The 20,720-nt window shown below is 40.2% G+C and overlaps 1 protein-coding gene across 4 annotated transcripts in view; it reads left to right on the forward strand.

Moving 5' to 3' along the window:
* The window catches only part of TET2 (tet methylcytosine dioxygenase 2), a 138,690-nt gene that overhangs the window by 31,527 nt on the left and 86,443 nt on the right, over window positions 1–20,720 (forward strand). For all 4 annotated transcript variants that reach the window (XR_010751719.1, XM_066387053.1, XM_066387052.1 and 1 more), the window contains one exon: window positions 12,831–12,976. The gene's annotated coding sequence lies outside the window, so the exon portion shown is untranslated. The remainder of the gene's footprint in view (window positions 1–12,830; window positions 12,977–20,720) is intronic.

A 20,720-nucleotide genomic window follows, 5' to 3' on the forward strand; every position in this document is an offset into this window, starting at 1 on the left:
ATAGTTACATTTTCTCCAGTAATAAATGTTAGATTTTCAAAGACTTAAATAGTTGCTTAATGCCTTTTTTATATCCCTCATTAGATCATATAAACAGCTAGAACTGATACGCAGCAGGTGTACGTGAGTGCGGCTATGCTGATGGTTACTGAAACATTTCCAAGGTAGCTGGAGAATTCTGCTGTCCTAAGCCACTGTGGTTCTCTCCTTTTGACTCCCTGATCCTCCCAACAGTCCATCAACTATAATCATCTAAGGCCTCTGGGAGCTCCTGCAGCATAATGACCCATGTTTTTGACATGCCAGCTATTAATATTTTGATTATCACTCATGTCTAGTGAAAAAGAATGATCATGTGTCTTGATGTTTACTCAACTGTTTTTAAGACTATCTTATGATAGAAGTATTTTGTCATTTTAATGGATCAATTTTGCAAAATGCATAATTTATTTTTAACAATCCAGGTAATCATAATAGTGTTTCTCTGTGTTCTGAGATCTTTTGAATATAATTTTCCATTTTAAGGAACAAGATAAAATTAGAATCTTTGGAAAATTTGTGGAATTTTTCTCTCCTTTGTCTTTTTATTAGGAATAAGATTTGATGAAATTTCCTTGTTTAAATGTTTAAAATGTGGTATATATATAGTATTATAACTGAAGTAATTCTGCTTTTTTAAGTAATTATAAATAATGGCAGTTTTATATATAGTGTAAAATGTCATTTTGTATACCGTTTGCCTTCTCATCAAGCATTAGAATTATTCTCATTGCCTGACCAGGCAGTGGTGCAGTGGACAGAACATCGGACTGGGACGTGGAGGACCCAGGTTTGAAACCCCCGGGTCACCAGTTTGAGCAAGGGCTCATCTGGTTTGAGCAAGGCTCACCAGCTTGAGCCCAAGGTCGCTGGCTTGAGCAAGGAGTCATTCAGTCTGCTGTAGCTCTTTGGTTAAGGCCCATATGAGAAAGCAGTCAATGAACAACTAAGGTGCCGCAACGAGAAATTAATGCTTCTCATCTCTCTTTCTTCCTATCTGTCCTTCTCTCTCTCTCTCTCTCTCTCTCTCTCTCTCTCTCTCTTTCTCTCTCTCTCTCTGTCACAAGAAAGAAAAAAGAATTCTCATTGATTTGATGTTTATATTGACGTTATTAATGTAATGGCTTTAAACCTTCACTCATATAGCTCATATGACTTACAGCACCCTTGTCTGAATATATTCTCTGGGCTGTTAAATAATTTACATCATAATTAATAGAATTTAAAAATGGATTCTTTTACTTCCCATCAGTCTTAAAGGAGGGAAGGTGGGCTTAATATACACTTAGTAATTTTCCTAAAGAGTAGATAAAATGAACTCATTTTTAAAATATCTAGGTTAATGTTATAAGTTTGAAACAGTTATTTAAAAAGCGCTTACAGTCTACCAAGTTATTGATCCTCAGTCTATTTCTGTTATAAATGAATTTAAAAAATCAGCAATTCCGACTAAGTGAACCATAACAGTGACTGCATTACTCTGAAAATTCCATTACATCACTTAAAATATAAAATTATTATATTTAAAGGAATAGAATATACATTGTAAAAGTTTCTTTGGAATCAATAATTATTATTGTGACTATCAGTTATAGTTATATATTATAACTTAAGGATTATTCATTATAAAGTTTTAATATTATTTAAGTCAATTTAAATTGGGATAATTCTACCAATATAATTTTGCTCGTTTTTATATATTATTCATTTGTACAAACCTCTTTATTTTAGATCTGTATTTCTTCGGTCTGCATTAAATTAGATATCTAAGTCATAGAACCATACAGCCCTAACCCTTGTTTGGACCAGAGATAATTCACAACATTTTATAGATATCTGTAGTCTTCGGTTTCCTTAAGTGATCAGCTAAAGAGCATGAAGTTATAGAGCAGGGGTCGGGAACCTATGGCTTGCAAGCCAGATGTGGCTCTTTTTTTTTTTTTTTTTTGTATTTTTCTGAAGCTGGAAACAGGGAGAGACAGTCAGACAGACTCTCGCATGCGCCTGACCAGGATCCACCCAGCACGCCCACCAGGGGCTACGCTTTGCCCACCAGGGAGCGATGCTCTGCCCCTCCGGGGCGTTGCTCTGCTGCGACCAGAGCCACTCTAGCGCCTGGGGCAGAGGCCAAGGAGCCATCCCCAGCGCCCGGGCCATCTTTGCCACAATGGAGCCTCGGCTGTGGGAGGGGAAGAGAGAGACAGAGAGGAAGGAGAGTGGGAGGGGTGGAGAAGCAAATGAGCGCTTCTCCTGTGTGCCCTGGCCGGGAATCGAACCCTGGACTTCTGCACGCCAGGCCGACGCTCTACCACTGAGCCAACCGGTCAGGGCAGATGTAGCTCTTTTGATGGCTGCATCTGGCTCGCAGACAAATCTTTAATAAAAAAAATAATGTTAAAAATATAAAACATTCTCATGTATTACAATCCATTCATTTCCTACCACTCATGTTCATGGTTGTGGGTGGCTGGAGCCAATCACAGCTGTCCTCAGGGACAACACCAGATTTTTATTGGATAATGCGTAATGTACACGGGTTGTTGTATGGCTCTCATAGAATTATATTTTAAAATATGTGGCATTCTTGTCTCTCTCAGCCAAAAAGGTTCCCGACCCCTGTTATTGAGTATCAGAATTAGAACCTGACGTGGACCTATACTTTGATTATCTCTTCTACCTAACTACTTTCTTAGTTTACTTAAGGATTAATGAGTTATGGAAGAAAAATTTCTTCTGACATTTAGCTCAAAACTTAGCTCCTAGTAGAATTATTGTCCTGTAGTCAACTATATAAATATTTGCCAGTACCTAAACTTCCCTGTGTGGAGAAAAAGGAAATGACAAGTAGTCCATTAAAATCAGTACAAGCACTTTCTTTATCTCTTTCTCATCCTTTACTCTTTTCTTCTCCTTCATTACATGTAATTTCTAGAGGGATTCCCCCAAATGCTTGGATGTTAGGAATGGCAGTTCCATTGTAGGAAATATGTTTCTTGTTTTTGTGGATAAAAAGTAAACCATATCCTGTACTGGCTTTTCAGAGTTAAGATACTAGGCACGTCTCCATTGGTTTATACAATAGTAGCCCAGTCTGACCAAAGAGGTCAAGTATTACCAAATACAAGAGTATCATAGAAATGTTTGTATTCTAGATGTAAGAATATATGTGTGGTTTTTTTTTTCTTTTTCTTTTTTTTTTTTTGTGTGACAGAGTCAAAGAGAAGAACAGACAAGAAGGGAGAGAGATGAGAAGCACCAATTCTTCTTTGTGGCACCTTAATTTCTCATTGATTGCTTTCTCATATGTGCCTTGACTGGTTGGCTACAGCAGACCGAGTGACCCCTTGCTCAAGCCAACAACATTGGGCTCATGCTGAAACCAGATGAGCCTGCACTCAAGCCGGCGACCTGGGGGTTTCAAACCTGGGTCCTCCACATCCCAGTCTGATGCTCTATCCACTGTGCCACTGCTTGGTCAGGCTACATATGTGTTTTTCCTGCTTGATTTTTACTCAATGTTTACTTCTAATGTAGGTTTTCCATCTTGGTTTTTAAAATATATCTATTTCCTGTCTGACCTGTGGTGGTTGCAATGAGTAAAGCGTCAACCTGGAATGCTGAGGTCGCCAGTTCAAAACCCCAGGTTTACCTAGTCAAGGCACATATGAGAGTTGATGCTTTCTGTTCCCCCCTTTCTCTCTCTCTCTCTCTCTCTCTCTCTCTCTGTGTGTGTGTGTGTGTCTCCTCTTTTAAAAACGAATAAATAAATAAAATAGTTGATAAAATATATCTATTTCCTTGTGCCCCCCCCCCTTTTTGTTATTTCTGGAAGATATAGAAGTTGATCTGATAATCTACAAATATTGCCAAAGAAACACCTCTTTGTTTCTGTGCTTGGCTCTTAAATAATTTCTTTGTGCAAAATACTATACCAAATAGTTTATAACTGCTGCCTGATATTTCAACCTTGTTTGGCAATTTTAGTTCTATAAACTTTAGTGTATATATATATTTTTTATCTTAGTGGAACTTGTTCCATGCATGCTTACTGAGTTTTTCCTTGGAGTCACCAAGGAAAAATGTGTTAGGAAGTGCAGGAAGTAAATATGCAAGAGGACTTCCTTTAATTTACTTCTTAGAGCTTTGACTACTGTAGTGATTCTTTTATAAAGCATTGATAGAACAGCCATCACTGCCAAGGAGCTGACATACTTTGAAATAGCACATTTTCCTTTGGGCACCACAGAGGTGGGATCATTTATTTGCAGAAAGAGGGTGGGTGCGCTTGTCTGTGGGGTGTGTGTGAGAGAGATCAAGAAGAGAAGAGAGAGAGGGAGAAAGAGGAAGAAAACCGTATGTGTGCATGCCTATTCTGCTGAGGTCCGTAACCTGCTGTTCAGTGAACTCCAGTCCAACCCCATTGGGACCTGGAGGAGGATCCCATTAGCTGGGAAGCAGCCAAGGCAGCATGACAACAGAAGGAAACACCTATGCTTAGAAACTTTGAAGAAACAGTAGTGGATGGACTAAATCTAGCAGTATCACAGTCCCTTGTTTGTTACAGAAGTATTTAATCACTTTTGATCATTGAAGGATCCATCTGTTGAAAACACCATATATATAAAGCTCCAAAGAAAGATGTCCATATCTGATGCATAGCTCATATTGATACATATTTATAGGTACAGTGACAGGTTTGTAGAGAAAAGTTGTATTCACTCTTTGAAAGTATCTGCTTCTAGGGTTTGAAATATAGAATAACTTGTCTTCAATCAAAATGAAATGTTTTCGTCATTGAATCTCAGCCATGTAGCCTGTGAGGCATGGCGGATAAGACAGCACAGGCCCTGCAGGCCTGGCGCCTAGGAAGAGTGCACTGAGGGACATGACTGATATTTTGAGGATTAAGTGACTAGGACATTCAATAAATCGTAGCTATTTTTATTTTTTATCTACATTCTGAAAAATATTGTAGGAAGTACAAATTATTGCCTGACCAGGCAGTGGTGCAGTGATTAAAGCATCGGCCTAGGATGCTGAGGACCCAGATTCGAAGCCCTGAGGTCTCCGGCTTGAGCGTGGGCCCAACAGCTTGAGCGTGGAGTTTGTGGCTTGAGCGTGGAATCATTGACATGACCCCATGGTTGCTGGCTTGAGCCCGAAGTTTGCTGGCTTGAAGCCCAAGGTTGCTGGCTTGAGCCCATTGTCGCTGGCTTGAGCCCAAGGTTGCTGGCTTGAGCAAGGGGTCACTTGGTCTGCTGTAGCCCCCCCTCCACCCCCAGTCAAGGCACATATAAGAAAGCAATCAATGAACAACTAAGGTACCACAACAAAGAATTGATGCTTCTCATCTCTCTCCCTTCTTGTCTATCCCTATCTGTCTCTGTCTCTGTCTCTCCCTCACTTAAAAAAAAAAGAGAGAGAAAAGTACAAATTACCTTTACATTTTTTTTTTAGATTTTTTAAATTGATTTTTAGAGAAGAGAGAGGGTAGGGGAAGAAAAGCAGGAAGCATCAACTCATAGTAGTTGCTTCCTATATGTGCCTTGACCAGGCAATTCCAGGATTTTGAACCAGGATTTTGAACCATGGACATCAGCATTCCAGGTTGATGCTTTATTTGCAGCGCTACCATAGGTCAAGTCAAATTATCTTTTTACATCACAGTTAATAGTTGATGAACATAAAATATGCCAGAATAGAATTTAATTTAGGAGAACAAAGAAAATTTTCTATTGGAACCACATATCCTTAGTAAGATTGCAACATTGATGGTGAGGTATTTCATTTAATTAAAAATGTAGAGACTAAGAACATTTAAATGAACTCATATACTTTATTCTTAGGTATCAAGCTCTCTTTTTTAAAATTTTATTTATTGATTTGAGAGAGAGGGGAGAGAGAGAGAGAGTGTGTGTGTGTGTGTAGAAAGGGGCAGGAGAGGGAAGCATCAAGTCATAGTAGTTGCTTCCTGTATGTGCCTTGACGGGGCAAGCCCAGGTTTTCAAACCGTTGACCTCAGCATTCCAGGTTAACACATTATCCACTGAGCCACCACAGGTCAGGCAATCTCTCTGTCTCTTGTTCTCTCTCTCTCCCTGGCTCTTACTTTAACCTGTCATCAACTTTATGTTGATTCTGCTTTGCATTCTAAGTTATTTTTTCTTATAATCCCAGTATATCAGGTCAGAGGGAAAACTCAATGTATAAGCTGACTGCCAGTATTTTGCATCTTTTTGGAGACTATTTACCATAGCTTCCTAAATAGTATCATTAAACTGCTCTTTTAGAACTGGTACCCAAGTTCATGAGTCATCACTGTATTGATTTCTGAATGTTATCATATTGGAGGCATTCCAAAACTGAACAAAGCCAGAATTGTTGACCATGGAGGAACTATGTTCTGACAAGAGACCTGTGGTCCCTTACAGGTGTACATTCTATTTGTGGAGATGGCCTCTTTTTATAAGGGGGTTATTTGAGGCATAGAAAACTGGAACTTCATGTTTCTCATTGGTAGTTTGCCAGCTTGGTTCCCAGCCAGCCAGATAACTGCTTGTAGTGACACTCACTCCTCTAGGACTTCCAATCTTGTGCCAGCCCTCAAGGGACAGTCCCACGGAGCCTGCTCACACCATCCTGATCCAGTCACTGCTGTCCTGAGTGCCCCAATGTATAGATAGAAATCTAATCCCAACTCAAGGGATATACAGCTAAAGTTCCAGTAAAACTCTGAGAAAGGGCTGTGTTATTTTTACTATTTTAAGCGGAAAACAGGAAGGCAGGTGGATAGGTCAGTTAGTCCACCTTCCTCAGTGAGGTGTCTCACCAACACTGCCCCAGCCTGGTAACCTGCCCATCTGCCCTTGGCTCCCGGGGAGCATTCAGAGGACTGGCCTGCCTCTCCCATCTTTTGGCAGGAAGAGAGGCAAGGGGCAGCCAGGCCATCCTGAGGAGCTTGGACAGGGAGGCCTAGGTGCCCTCCTCCTGGTCACACTGTCCGTATGCTGAGTCCCAGTCCCCACCACCCTAATCTCTGGTCAGGAAGAGGCCTCATTTTGAGTTATGCTTTGCTTTTGCATAGTAACCCAGGGAGGCCTAGCAACATAGCAACACTTCTTTTTTTTTTTTTTTTTCTTTTTTCATTTTTCCAAAGCTGGAAACGAGGAGGCAGTCAGACAGATTCCTGCATGCGCCCGACCAGGATCCACCCGGCATGCCCACCAGGGGGCGATGCTCTGCCCCTCTGGGGTGTCGCTCTGTTGCATCCAGAGCCATTCTAGCACCTGAGGCAGAGGCCACAGAGCCATCCTCAGTGCCCGGGCCATCTTTGCTCCGATGGAGCTGCGGCTGCAGGAGGGGAAGAGAGAGACAGAGAGGAAGGAGAGGGGGAGGGGTGGAGAAGCAGATGAGCGCTTCTCCTGTGTGCCCCAGCCGGGAATCGAACCCGGGACTCCCGCATGCCAGGCCGACGCTCTACCACTGAGCCAACCGGCCAGGGCCAGCAACACTTCTTAAATAGAAGGCAACAGGTTATGTTCCATTTCTTAAAAAGAAAAAGTTTCTAAACCTGGTCTTAGGAATCTGAGTATGTACAGACAGTGACTCTTTTCTAGTGTTAACCAATGCTCTTTGACCCTTTCCCAAAGGAGGGCATATTTCATCGTCTCCAACACCAACCTCCTAAACTTCACCTCCTGATAATTGTTCATTAAGATTATATAACTTCCTCAAATATACCATGTCAAGAATTTATTTTGTTATTTCAGATTCCTTTCTAGAATTATCTATTTTTCTGATTAATATCATCATTCAAGCTACCAAACTTAAAGTTTTACTTTAATTGATTCTTTCTTTCTACATCTAAAATGTTACAAAAATCCACTTCTTTCTTTTCTTTTCTTTTTTTTTTTTACAGGGACAGAGAGAGAGTAAGAGAGAGGGATAGATAGAGACAGAGAGACAGGAATGGAGAGAGATGAGAAGCATCAATTATCAGTTTTTTGTTGCAACACCTTAGTTGTTCATTGATTGCTTTCTCATATGTGCCTTGACCGCGGGCCTTCAGCAGACCGAGTAACCCCTTGCTCGAGCCAGTGACCTTGGGTCCAAGCTGGTGAGCTTTGCTCAAACCAGATGAGCCCGCGCTCAAGCTGACGACCTCAGGATCTCAAACCTGGTCCTCTACATCCCAGTCTGACACTCTATCTGCTGCGCCACCGCCTGGTCAGGCTAAAATCCACTTATTTCTCAATATTTTCCTATTTCATCATTTTGTTTCATTTCCTCTGGAAGTGTTTTCCTACCATTTTATATATGAACTATTACAGGAAGTCAATATCTTGCTTGTAATAAATCATAACAGTTAAATCTTCTACTACTTCACACCCACTAGGATGGCTATAATATGAAAGACAGACAGTAAGTGTTGGTGGAGATGTGGAAAATTGGAACACTCATACATTGCCGATGGAAATGTAAAATAGTACAGCCATTTTGCAAAAATAGTTTGACAGTTCCTCAAAGGGTTAAACCTAGAATTACCATATGACCCAGCAATTCTACTTCTAGGAATCCCACTCCCAAGAAAATTGAAAACATATGTGCACCCAAAACTTTAAGTAATGAACACTCATGTTCAAAGCAGGATTATTCACAATAACCTAAAGGTGGAAGCAACCCAAGTGTTTATAGACAAATGAATGGACAAACAAAATGTAATATATATATACAGCTCACAAAAATTAGGGGATATTTCAAAATGAATATGAAGCCATAGAATATCCCCTACTTTTTGTGAGCAGTATATGTACAATAGAATACTATTCAGCCTTAAAAAGGAAGGGGTTCTTCCTATAAACAGCCAGAGATGGCCTCTGAAAATGGTTTGCTGTTTACTTGATCCAGAAAATCCAAGGAAGTCGTGCAAATCAAGAGATCCAAATCTTCTTGTTCACTTTAAAAATTCATGAAACTGCTCAGGCCATCAAGGGCATGCATATCTGAAAAGCTACCTAGTATCTGAAGGATGTCACTTTACAGAAGCAACCTGTGCCATTCGGTTATTACAGTGGTGGAGAGATAGGTGTGTCCAAGCCAAACAAGGGTGGGTACATACTCGGTGGCCCGAAAAGAGTGCTGAAGTTTTACGGCACATGCTTATAAATGCAGAGAGTAATGGGGAACTTAAGGGTTTAGATGTAAATTATCTGGTCATTGAGTACATCCAGGTGAACAAAGCTCCCAAGCTGCATGAGTGGATTAACGCATACATGAGCTCTCCCTGTCTCACTGAGATGATCCTACTGAAAAAGGGCAGATTGTCCCTAAACCAGAAGAGAAGGTTACACACAAGAAAAAGATATCCCAGAAGAAATTGAAGAAACAAAACTTATGGCCCAGGATTAAGTTCAGCATAAAATAAATGCCAGTAAAGGTAAAAGGGAATAAAGGAAGGAAATTTTGAAGCATACTACAACACGAATGAATATTGAAGACATTGTGCTAAATAGCCTGACCTGTGGTGGCGCAGTGGATAAGCATCAACCTAGGATGCTGAGGTCGCTGGTTTGAAACCCTGGGCTTCTCTGGTCAAGGCACATATGGGAGTTGATGCTTCCTGCTCCTCCTCCCTTCTCTCTCTCTCTCTCTCTCTCTCTCTCTCTCTCTCTTCCCCCCCTCTCTCCCCCCCCTCTCTCTCTCCTACCCTCTATAAAATGAATTTTAAAAAAAGACATTATGCTAAATAAAATAGCCACTCACAAAAGGACAGATAATATATGATTCTGCTTATATGAAGTGCATGGAATAGTCAAATTCTGTTTCCCAGCAGCTCGGGGGAAGGGAAAATGGGAAGTTAGTGGGTTTTGGGGTATTTTTTTTTTTTGTATTTTTCTGAAGTGAGAAGCTGGGAGGCAGAGAAATAGACTCCCATATGCACCCGACCAGGATCCACCTGGCAAGTCCACTAGTGCAGTGGTCCCCAACCCCCAGGCCATGGACTGGTACCGGTCTGTGGGCCATTTGGTACTGGTCCGCAGAGAAAGAATAAATAACTTACATTATTTTCGTTTTATTTATATTTGAGTCTGAATGATGTTTTATTTTTTTAAAATGACCAGATTCCCTGTTACATCCGTCTAAGACTCACTTTCGACGCTTGTCTCGGTCACGTGATACATTTATCCGTCCCACCCTAAAGGCCGGTCTGTGAAAATATTTTCTGACATTAAACCGGTCCGTGGCCCAAAAAAGGTTGGGGACCACTGCACTAGGTGATGATGCTCTGCCCATCTGGGGCTTTGCTCAGTTGCAACTGGAGTCATTCTAGCGCCTGAGGCGGAGGCCATGGAGTGGTCCTCAGGGCCCGGGCCAGCTTTGCTCCCATGGAGCCTTGGCTGCAGGAGGGGTAGAGAGAGATAGAGAGGAAGGAGAGGGGAACGGATGGAGAAGCAGATGGGCACTTCTCCTGTGTGCCCTGGCTGGGAATCAAATCCAGGATTTCAACACACTGGGTCGACACTCTACCACTGAGCCAACCAGCCAGAGCTGGAAGTTAGTGTTTTATGGGTAGAGTTTCAGTTTGAGAGATGAAAAATTTCTAGAGATGGATGGTGAATGTACTTAATACCATAGAACTGTATACTTAAAATATTAAGATGGTAAATTTTATATTACATACATTTTACTACAAAAAAATACTTGTGAATAAATGCTCATAGCAGCATTATTTATAATAGCCAAAATGTAGAAATAACTCAAATATCCATTATGAATAAAGTGAGATATGTCTATACAGTGGAATGTTACCCAACCCTATAAGGAATGAAGTAGCCTGACCAGTGGTGACACAGTGGATAAAGTGTTGACCTAGGACGCTGAAGTCCAACATTCAAAACCCCAAGGTAGCCGGCTTGAGCGCAGGTTCTTCTGGCTTGAGCACAGGCTAACCAGCTTGAGCACGGGGTAGCTGGCATGAGTGTGGGATCATAGACATGATCCCATGGTCGCTGGCTTTAGCCCAAGGTCACTGGCTTGAGCAAGGTTTTACTGGCTTGACTGGAGTCCCCTAGTCCATGACATGTATAAGAAGCAATTAATAAACGACTGAAGTGACATAACTATAAATTGATGCTTCTCATCTTTTTTCCTTTCTATCTCTCTTTTGTTAAAAAAAAATTTTAAAAAAAGAAATGAAATAGTAATACACATTAAAATGTGGATGAACCTTGAAAATATTATGCTAAGTGAAAGAAACCAGACACAAAAAACCAGATTTTACATGGTTGTGTTTATTTGAAATACCCAAAAAAGGTAAATCCATAGAGACAGAAATTTAATTAGCTAGAGGAGGGATGCATGAACTGACTCCGAATGGGTAGTGGATTTATTTGGGGACTGTTGAAATTTTTCTAATATTGGATAGTGGCAATAATGGTATAACTTTTTGAATATTCTAAAAATACTGAGTAGTATGATTTTTAAGGATACATTTTATGGTATTTAAATTATATCTCAATTTTTAGAAACCTACATAATGCCATGTTTTTAAAAAAATAGCATGTCCCCGTCTCAGTTTACTATTTCTAGCTATGTAATTTTGAGAAAATTAAGTGACCTCTCTTGTTATGCTATATAATAGGGATACTACTAACTACCTCACCAGCTGTTTGTGTGAAATGAGGTAACATATGCATTACATCCAGCACTGTGTCTGGCATTTACTAAGAACCCACTAAATTTAGTAAGACCCCTTGGGACACCAGCCTTCAACAACTTCCAATACTGTTTTTCAGATATTTGGGGAAATGGCCCAACTCCATTAGCCGTTTTACTAATACACTTTATGTTCTGGCTCCAATGTACCTCTTCAAGTTCTTATAATGTTCCTTTATAGAAGTCCTTTGGTCAGAATGGGCTTTTTATTTTCCCTCATGTTCTTACATCTCTGTGTGCCCGAAAATGGTGTTCTTTTCCTGTTCCTCTCCATCTTTCTCTGACTTTCAGCCTGCTCTTTGAACTCAGAAGACTTTCTGAAACCAGACATTAAACTTTCTCCTTCATTTCATGGGAAGTAATCTGTATTTTTTGTAGCACCAAGATTTTCACTACATCTTTGACCGGTGCACTTTGGTTATATTTTTAAGGCAGTGTCCAATCTCTCCAGCTAGATCAAAGCCCCTGAATTTAGGGACCACATGTTATGCTCTACCTTCTCCATAGCACTTAGCACATTGCCTTAATATAATATTCTAAATAAACATTTGCTATCTGTGGGTTAACTTAGTGCTACATCTCACAAATACAAAGCACTTAAACTAACGATTCTTAGTCTGGCTGCACCTTAGGATCACTTGGGGAATAAGGCTTCATTTCAGCCCAACAAATCAGGATCTCTGAGCAGAGAGGCCTCAGCTTCCCACATTGGGTTAAACCATTGGGTTAAACTGTTGGGTTAAACAGATGAAGGACTATAAGCCAGTAGGTCTCAAGCCTAATTGATTATGCAATAGATGCAAGGAGCACCGCTGTGGGTAGAGATGCTTTGGGCATTACAAAGTGTTCTACAAATATTAGACAATGTTATTATGGTGCGTTTGGGAGTTTCACTGCTTTGAGAAAGATCCTTCAACCCTAATTTTTTTTTTTTTTAACAGCCAACGGTGTAATGGAAATATCCAATTATGGGCATCTTAAACCTTTTAAACTCTTAAGTAATAGCTTTCAAACCAGATGTGCATGCCTTGTTTCTTTTTGCTAACTTAAAAATATTCACTCTTTGTCTTTCCCAGGCTGGCCAACATTCAGCAGCAGACCCTCTCAGGATTGTTTACTTGCCCTTGTTCCTGTTGAGTTACCAAGCTTGGAAGCAGGAGATGGGTTCAGCAGCAGCCAACAGGCCATGACCCGGGAGGAGCAGTGAGGGACAGAGCTGCTGGTAAGACAGTGGGGACAGCTGGTGCTTGGTTTGGAAGACGTTTATAACCAATCTAATGGTCAGTGTCTCTTCCAACCTCAACTCTAAGTTACTCGATTCTCTCAACTGCCTTTATTATCTATGCTTTGGACACATGGCTTAGATTTTAAGATCTATGAATTCCCTAAAATTATGTGCTGATTTTTGTATATTTACATTTTTTTTTTCTGGAGAAAAGATTATCATCAGATTCTCAATGTTTGTGAACTTAAAAAAAAAATAAAAAAGAGATAACTATTCATAGTTAACTATAAGCAGGGGGAAAGGTAATATCTAAAACCACTTGTCACAGTATTTCTCCTCTCCGTTTTTACTTGATTATGGCTACTTTGTCTCAATCTTGTTGAAGACCAAAAAATTGAGATTTGTGGTTATTTGCTGACCTGAAAAGTGAGTACCTACGAAGCGTAGGTAGCTGGGTTTTGTGACAATTAGACTCCACAAATTAGTGGAGAACTAAATTATAGAATGACAGAACTCAGGAGAACCTGTCTAATACTCCATGATTTTTTTAAAAACCAAATACAGTGTGTCTGTAAAGTCATGGTGCACTTTTGACCAGTCACAGGAAAGCAACAAAAGACGATAGAAATGTGAAATCTGCACCAAATAAAAGGAAAACTCTACCAGTTTCATACCTATTCAGTGCAGGTCGATGTGGGCTCATGCAAAGACTTTTTAGAGCTCCTTAGGTAGCTATCCCGTATAGCCTCTACAGACTCTCCACCAAATTGCATGTTTCTTTCAACTGCTTATCCCACCAAGTAATGTTATTCCTATGTGGTGACGCATCATTATAAACGCGCTGATATTCATGTTGCACTTTGGTCACGGATTCGAATTTAGCGAGCCACAGAACACACTGAACTTTCCTCTGTACCGTCCACATCTTGACTGGCATGGCCGTGGGCTGCTCCGCTGTATACACGGTGTTACATCATCATCTGCGCATGCGCACATGGTGCCACATCATCTTACAGAAACTGGGAGGGTTTTCTTTTATTTGGTGCAGATTTCACGTTTCTTTCGTCTTTTGTTGCTTTCCTGTAACCGGTTAAAAGTGCACCATGACTTTACAGACACACTGTAGAGGTCCGAACAGAGGGAGACACCAAATACTTTTTATATCATGTCACTGTAGTGAGTTTAAAAAGAGCAATTTGTTTAGAATGCCATTGACCTGCTAGTAAATGTCCTAACCTAAGGCTTATTTATCAGGTCATTATCACTTATGTGGATGAATAGAAGTAGGAAACTGGTATATTTTTTCTCTTCCAGAATATTTAAGATGCAGACTGGAATGAATTTGACCGTATATAGCTTTGTCTTTACTATAAGCCAGTTAAAATTATGTGGGCCTTGTAGGAAAGAAAATAGAGTTAGGTAGAGAGAAGGAAGAATGCAGGTTCTTTTTTTCCTTCTGTAACTCCTTTAGCAGGTAATTCAGCTTTGGTTCCCCTGAATTTTGTTTATGCATTCATCATAACAAATCTGCTAAAATGCCTTTGAGGCTGTACTCTGTCCTCACTCCGGATGCCTGAGGATGTCAGTGTGCTCTCTGCCACTTGATTATTCTTAGAGACTGACCTGGCGCTGAGCAGTCCCTTCCAGCGTGTCCTCAGTTAAACTCCCATGATTCCTGGATGTTGCCATTTTCGAGACATGGGGCAAGTGCCTCTGCCTAGATTACCTCTCTGCCCTGGGAATTTTAAGTCACTCTGCAAGGGAAAGAGAACTAACTCAGCACAGTAGTAACTCTCAGAATGAAAATTTTCCCCTTGCATGTTAATGTTTGTAGAGTACTCATTGTCACTGAAAATAGACTTCCTCTTTCCTCTCTCATGCTGGAAAATCTTAGGTAATTATGAATAAAGCATTCTTTGCTTTTCCCCTCCTCCCTGAGTGGATGCTTTGCCTCTCACTCTGAGGACTGTGACTGCTCACCCTGTAGGTGACCTTAACATGAGAACAGAAAGATTTTTAAATGGAATTTTTATCTCTTTAGTGAAGTCATAAGTTTATTTTTCCTTGGAGGTGACAGTCAGGTAAGTAAAAAATGCAGAAGTTTAGGGAAAATTATGAGATAAATTACTAACAAGAAACAAAGTCGGGAAATTAAAATATTGCTGTATGCAAAAAAAAAAAAAAGAAATATATTTTACAAGTGACTCCCAAAGGAATTCTTCCTTCATGTTTCAAAAATAGCTTATTTTGCATTTATTTTTTTATACTTGGATAAGCTCAGTCTAGGACTTTTTTTTTTTTTTCAGTAACAAATAAGCTGAGAGCTTATATTTTAATAACTTTGGAAAATTATTTAACTCCCTTAAGCCTTATTTTACTTGACAAATAGGTCATAGTTAATACTAATAGGGTCATAATAATATTATTATATGGATAATATGTGCAGTGCCTGGCACGTAGTAAGTTCTTTATATTAGCGTTTGTTATTAATTACTATTAATGCTGCTTTCAGTGTTTTATTAAATTTTTTAATATGTTAACATGGATTCAAGTATCCAACTCAATATAACACCCTCACCCCCTCCACAAGGTGCCCCCCATTATATCCCCTTTCCCTTCCTCCCCCAACTCCCTCCCCTTTCCCTCTGGGATTTGCTGTCCTGTTACCTCTATCTGTGTGTTATGTATGTATAATTTCACTAATCCCTTCACCTTCTCAGATCCCACCCCCTCGTCCCCCTTCCCTCTGACAGCTGTCCCTCTGTCCCCTGTGACCCCGCCTCTGCCTCTGTTCTGTTTCTCACATCATCATGTTCATTAGATTCCACATGAAAGTGACATCATAATCATATTTGTCTTTCTCCTGCTTTCAGTGTTTTAATAGTGAATTTAGTTAAAAAAGTATTTCTTGGTTATTAAATACCAGGCACTCTGTAGGAATGAGAATGCATTAATGAGCAAAGCAGATAAAAGTTTTTCTCCTTGTTTAGCTTAGAGTCTAGTGTGAGAGACAGAAATAAATAAGATAAATAAGTAAAAATGTATGTAGTATGTTAAATATCAGGAAATCTTAAGCATAAAAATTTAAAATAGAAGGAAATTGTGGGCATGTTGAGGTATATTTGAAGATGGCATAGTCATGAAAGACCTCTTGAGATTATTTTTGAGTGAAAATGAGAAAAAGGAATACAAACAAAACCATAAAGTTGCATAGGAAAAGAGCATTCCAGGTAGGAGAAAAGCCACACGTCCTAGAACAGTAAAAGCTTTTTCCAGACTGAGTCAAAGAAAATCAGAGCATATTATGCAACTTAATCATACTCCACCAACAAACATGACCCATATATCTAAGTGATACAGATAAAAACTGTTTCGGAAGTACAAGGAATGGCACAGTTTGTCTAGAATAAAACAGAAGACTTCACACAAAGAAAGTAGTAGCTTATGGCCCAGATCTTGAAAGATAGAAAGAGTGTGGATAATTGGCAAAAAGATACAAACTTTCAGTTATAAGATGAGTAAAGTCCGAGGATCTAATCTATAACATGACAACTATAGTTACACTACTGTATAATTGAAATGTGCTAATAAAATAGATCTTAAATGTTCTCACCAAAAATAAATAAAGTTTAAATATGAGAGGTAATGCATGTGTTCATGGGGGAAATTCTATCACAATGTGTGTGTACTCAGATTATTATATTGTACTTTATATCTATTTACCGTATAGTTTTGTCACTTATACCTCAGGGATGCTGATGAAACACCTCCAAGGAAAAAATTCTAATTAAAGTTATTTTTATACATGTCACAGTCGCAGAGCCCTCACACGCGGTCTGCTATAAAACAAACAACACACACACACACACACACACACACACACACACACACACACACACACACTGAGATGCCAATAGAGACAGCAGGTGGAGGAGAAACAGCATGAGGTAAAGTGAAATAAGGATGTTAGCTTTGAGGGCAAGGGTCTACTAGGCATAGGACAGGGTGGTCGCAGAAGCAAGCAGTGTTGTGTAGAGTTGACATGTTGACACTAAAAGAAATAGGGAAGTTAGGGAACCAAGAAATAAAATGTGGCTTCTCTAAAGTCATACTGTTAGCCATTAACAAAACCTGGACTGACCTCAGTTCTCCACATGTAAGTGGAATCATATGGTACTTGTCTTTCTCTCACTGGCTTATTTCACTTATAATGCTCTCCAAATCCATCCATGCTGTCTTAAAAAGTAAGGTTTCCTTTTTATGGCTGAGTAGTATTCCATTGTATAAATGTATCATAGCTCAATGTCACTAATCATCAGAAAACTGCAAATTAAAACCACAATGGGCTTATCAACATCATACATGTCAGAATGGCTATCATCAATAAGTCAGCAAACAACAAGTGTTAGCAAGGATGTGGAAAAAGGGAACCCTCGTGCACTGTTGGTGGGAATGCTGTTTGGTTCAGCCACTGTGGAAAGTAGTATGGAGTTACCTAAAAAACAAAATTAAAAATGAAGCTGCCTTATGACCCAGCCATTCCACTTCTGGGAATATATCTGAAGAAACCTGAAGCACTAATTTGAAAGAATATATACACCCCTGTGTTCAGTGCAGCAGTATTTACAATACCAAGCTATGGAAGCAGCCCATATCCATCAGTAGATGAGTAGACAAGTGTTGATTTCCTTTTTATTTGTATTCTTTTTTTTTTGTATTTTTCTGAAGTAAGAAGCAGAGAGGCAGAGAGACTCCCACATGCGCCTGAATGGGATCCACCCAGCATGCCCACCAGGTGGCGATGCTCTGCCCATCTGGGGTGTTGCTCTGTTGGAACCAGAGCCAATCTAGTGCTGAGGCAGAGGCCATGGAGCCATCCTCAGTGCCCAGGCCAACTTTGCTCCAATGGAGCCTTGCCTGCAGGAGGGGAAGAGAGAGACAGAGAGGAAGGAGAGGGGGAAGGGTGGAGAAGCAGATGGGTGCTTTTCCTGTGTGCCCTGGCCAGGACTTGAACCTGGGACTTCCACATACTGGGCTGATCCTCTACCACTGAGCCAACCAGCTGGGTTCTTATTTTTAATTCTTTTAATTTTTTTTTTGAGAGAGAGACAGATGGGAAGGAAGAGATGAGAAGCATCGACTCAAAGTTGCAGCATTTCAGTTGTTCATTGATTGCTTCACATACATGCCTTGACATGGGGATGGGCGTTCCAGCTGAGCCAGCAACATTAGGCTCAAGCCACTGACCTTCAGGCTTAAGTGAGTGACCATGTGATCATGTCAGTAATCCCACAATCAAGCTGGCAACCCCATGCTGAACCTGGTGAGCCTGTGCTCCAGCTGGTAACCTCAGGGTTACAAACCTGGGACGTTAGTGTCCCTGGTCAATGCTCTATGCATTGTGCCACAACTGGTCAGGCAAATGTTGGTTTCTTAAAGATCAATCCTTTGGTGTGTGTGTGTGTGTGTGTGTGTGAGAGAGAGAGAGAGAGAGAGAGAGAGAGAGAGAGAGAGAGTATGTGTGTGTGAGAGAGAAAGAGAGTAAGGGAGAGAGATGAGAAGCATCAACTCATAGTTGCAGCACTATACTTGTTCACTGATTGCTTCTCGTATGTGCCTTGACCTGGAGGCTCCATCTGAGCCAGCAACCTTGGGCTTCAAGCCAGTGACCATGGGATCATGTCAGTGATTCCATGATCAAGCTGAAAACTTGAGTGTTTCAAACCAGGGACCTCAGCGTCCCAGGCTGATGCTCTATCCACTGCGCCACCACCAGTCAGGCATTAAAGATCAACCTTACAAACTGAAATCAATGCTCATTGTTCTGACAAGCTTTATCAACTTATCTTTTGAGTCATAGGAATTTAAATAGAAATCATCTAATGCAGTCTCTTCAAACTTTACTTTTGTACTATTCTGCTACCCATCAGTTTATTAATAAATATGAGAAGTGTTTTTAAAAGAGAAAATGTTTATATTTCTGCTTACAATTCTTTATACATTTATTTACTCTCTTCATTACATATGCCACATTATAACATAAATCTTAAGTCAATTGTGTAAAAACAAAACCTTTGTTATATGTGGTGGTGTGTTGTGTATATTTTAAATGCAAGATTAGTCTGAAAGTCTCTTATGTCCCAAGAAACTGAATTATGGGAGACTATTGACACTCTCATGGGCTTTGCCTCAGAATATTAGCAGTCTCTTAATGCAAATAGCACTATGGCGTTTTTCATATTAATGTCTATCCTACATATGACATGTACTTTGAATTTAGAACAAGTAAGTCTTGCTAAAATAGAATGCACCCTGTAAAAGGTACTCTCACCATTCTTATGTTTCAGTTACCCCATCGAAAGGTGAAGTCTCAGTCACCTCCACTGATCTCATGGAATATTTTAAACAGAAATGAGAGTTTTGGTGAATACTTTGTATTCTGAAAGTTTCAATGTAAATAAAGGAACTAGAAATGTTAACCCATATTTGACCTAATTGTTTCCTAAAAGTTTAAAATTAGTGCATTTTCTTGTTTTGGGTTTTTTTGTTTGTTTTTTATATTGAGAAGATTAGAAGAGCAAGTAATGGGTTTCTGGGAGAATCTGTGATCAGAAAGTTAATGTTGTACATGTGCATAACACTTTTGTAAATCTCAAACCAAGGAATGTACACTCTTTGAATCTTGGTGGGATTCTTGGAGGGACTTAAAAAAAAGAAATCATCTTCTCAAGATCTTGCATCTTCCTCCACACCTCATACATGTGCACACACGCACACACAGATCCTTCCTTAAATTCTCCCAGCTACCTACCTTGTTTCCTGCTTTGTTGAGAATGTTGAACTTGTTGGGCGAGAACGTCTACCTTTCCCTTCCACGCATACCCTCAAATCCAGCCTATACATGCCATACCCCTTCATACCACTTTTTGGCATTTCCTTTTTCTATGAGTTAATTATATCCTTATTGTTCTCTCTACTTCTGTTTGTCTTTTTTTTTCCCCCAGATGGTCAATTTAATGCGTCCCAGTGTACTCATTCTTAATGCAAAATCTAACCATCACACTTCTTAAATACCTTTGATGGATACCCATTGTTAAACTTTGTTAACATAGTGAAGGCTCCTCCCTACCCCACAAAGTTTTTACAGTTAAAATGGAGTTTATTTGGTCAAAGCCATTCAATGGTGGATGCATTGTGAGGGTGCTTAGGGCCACCTACCTCCCCTTCTTCAGCCAGTGTGGCCCAGAAACTTTGGTATCTAAAGAACTCAATTTGAAAAATCACTGACCTACAGACAGTGTATAAAACTCTGTACTTGATACTTCCATCTGGCTCCTGATTACTCTTTTTTTTTTAAGTGAAAGGAGGGGAGGTAGAGAGACTCCTGCATGTGCCCCAACCAGTACCCACCCAGCAACCCCCATCTAGTGCTATCCTAAGTATGTGGGGTTGACACTCGAACCAGTGGAGACACTGGCTGTGAGAAGGGAAGAGAGAAAGAAGTGGGAGAGGGAGGGGAAGAGAAGCAGATGGTTGGTTCTCGTGTGTATCCTGACTGGGGATTGAACCAGGGACATCTGCACCCCAGGCAACACTTATCCACAGAGCCAACTGGCCAGGGCTCTGATTACTCTTCAACCTCCTTGTCATATTGTCTCTCAGATTCTGGGATGTAATTATTACTAAATATAGTCTGAACAAAACTTATTTCACTCATCTAAGCCTTTGTATTTGCTGTTCC

Source organism: Saccopteryx leptura, chromosome 5, assembly GCF_036850995.1.
Source record: "Saccopteryx leptura isolate mSacLep1 chromosome 5, mSacLep1_pri_phased_curated, whole genome shotgun sequence".
Taxonomy (NCBI): domain Eukaryota; kingdom Metazoa; phylum Chordata; class Mammalia; order Chiroptera; family Emballonuridae; genus Saccopteryx; species Saccopteryx leptura.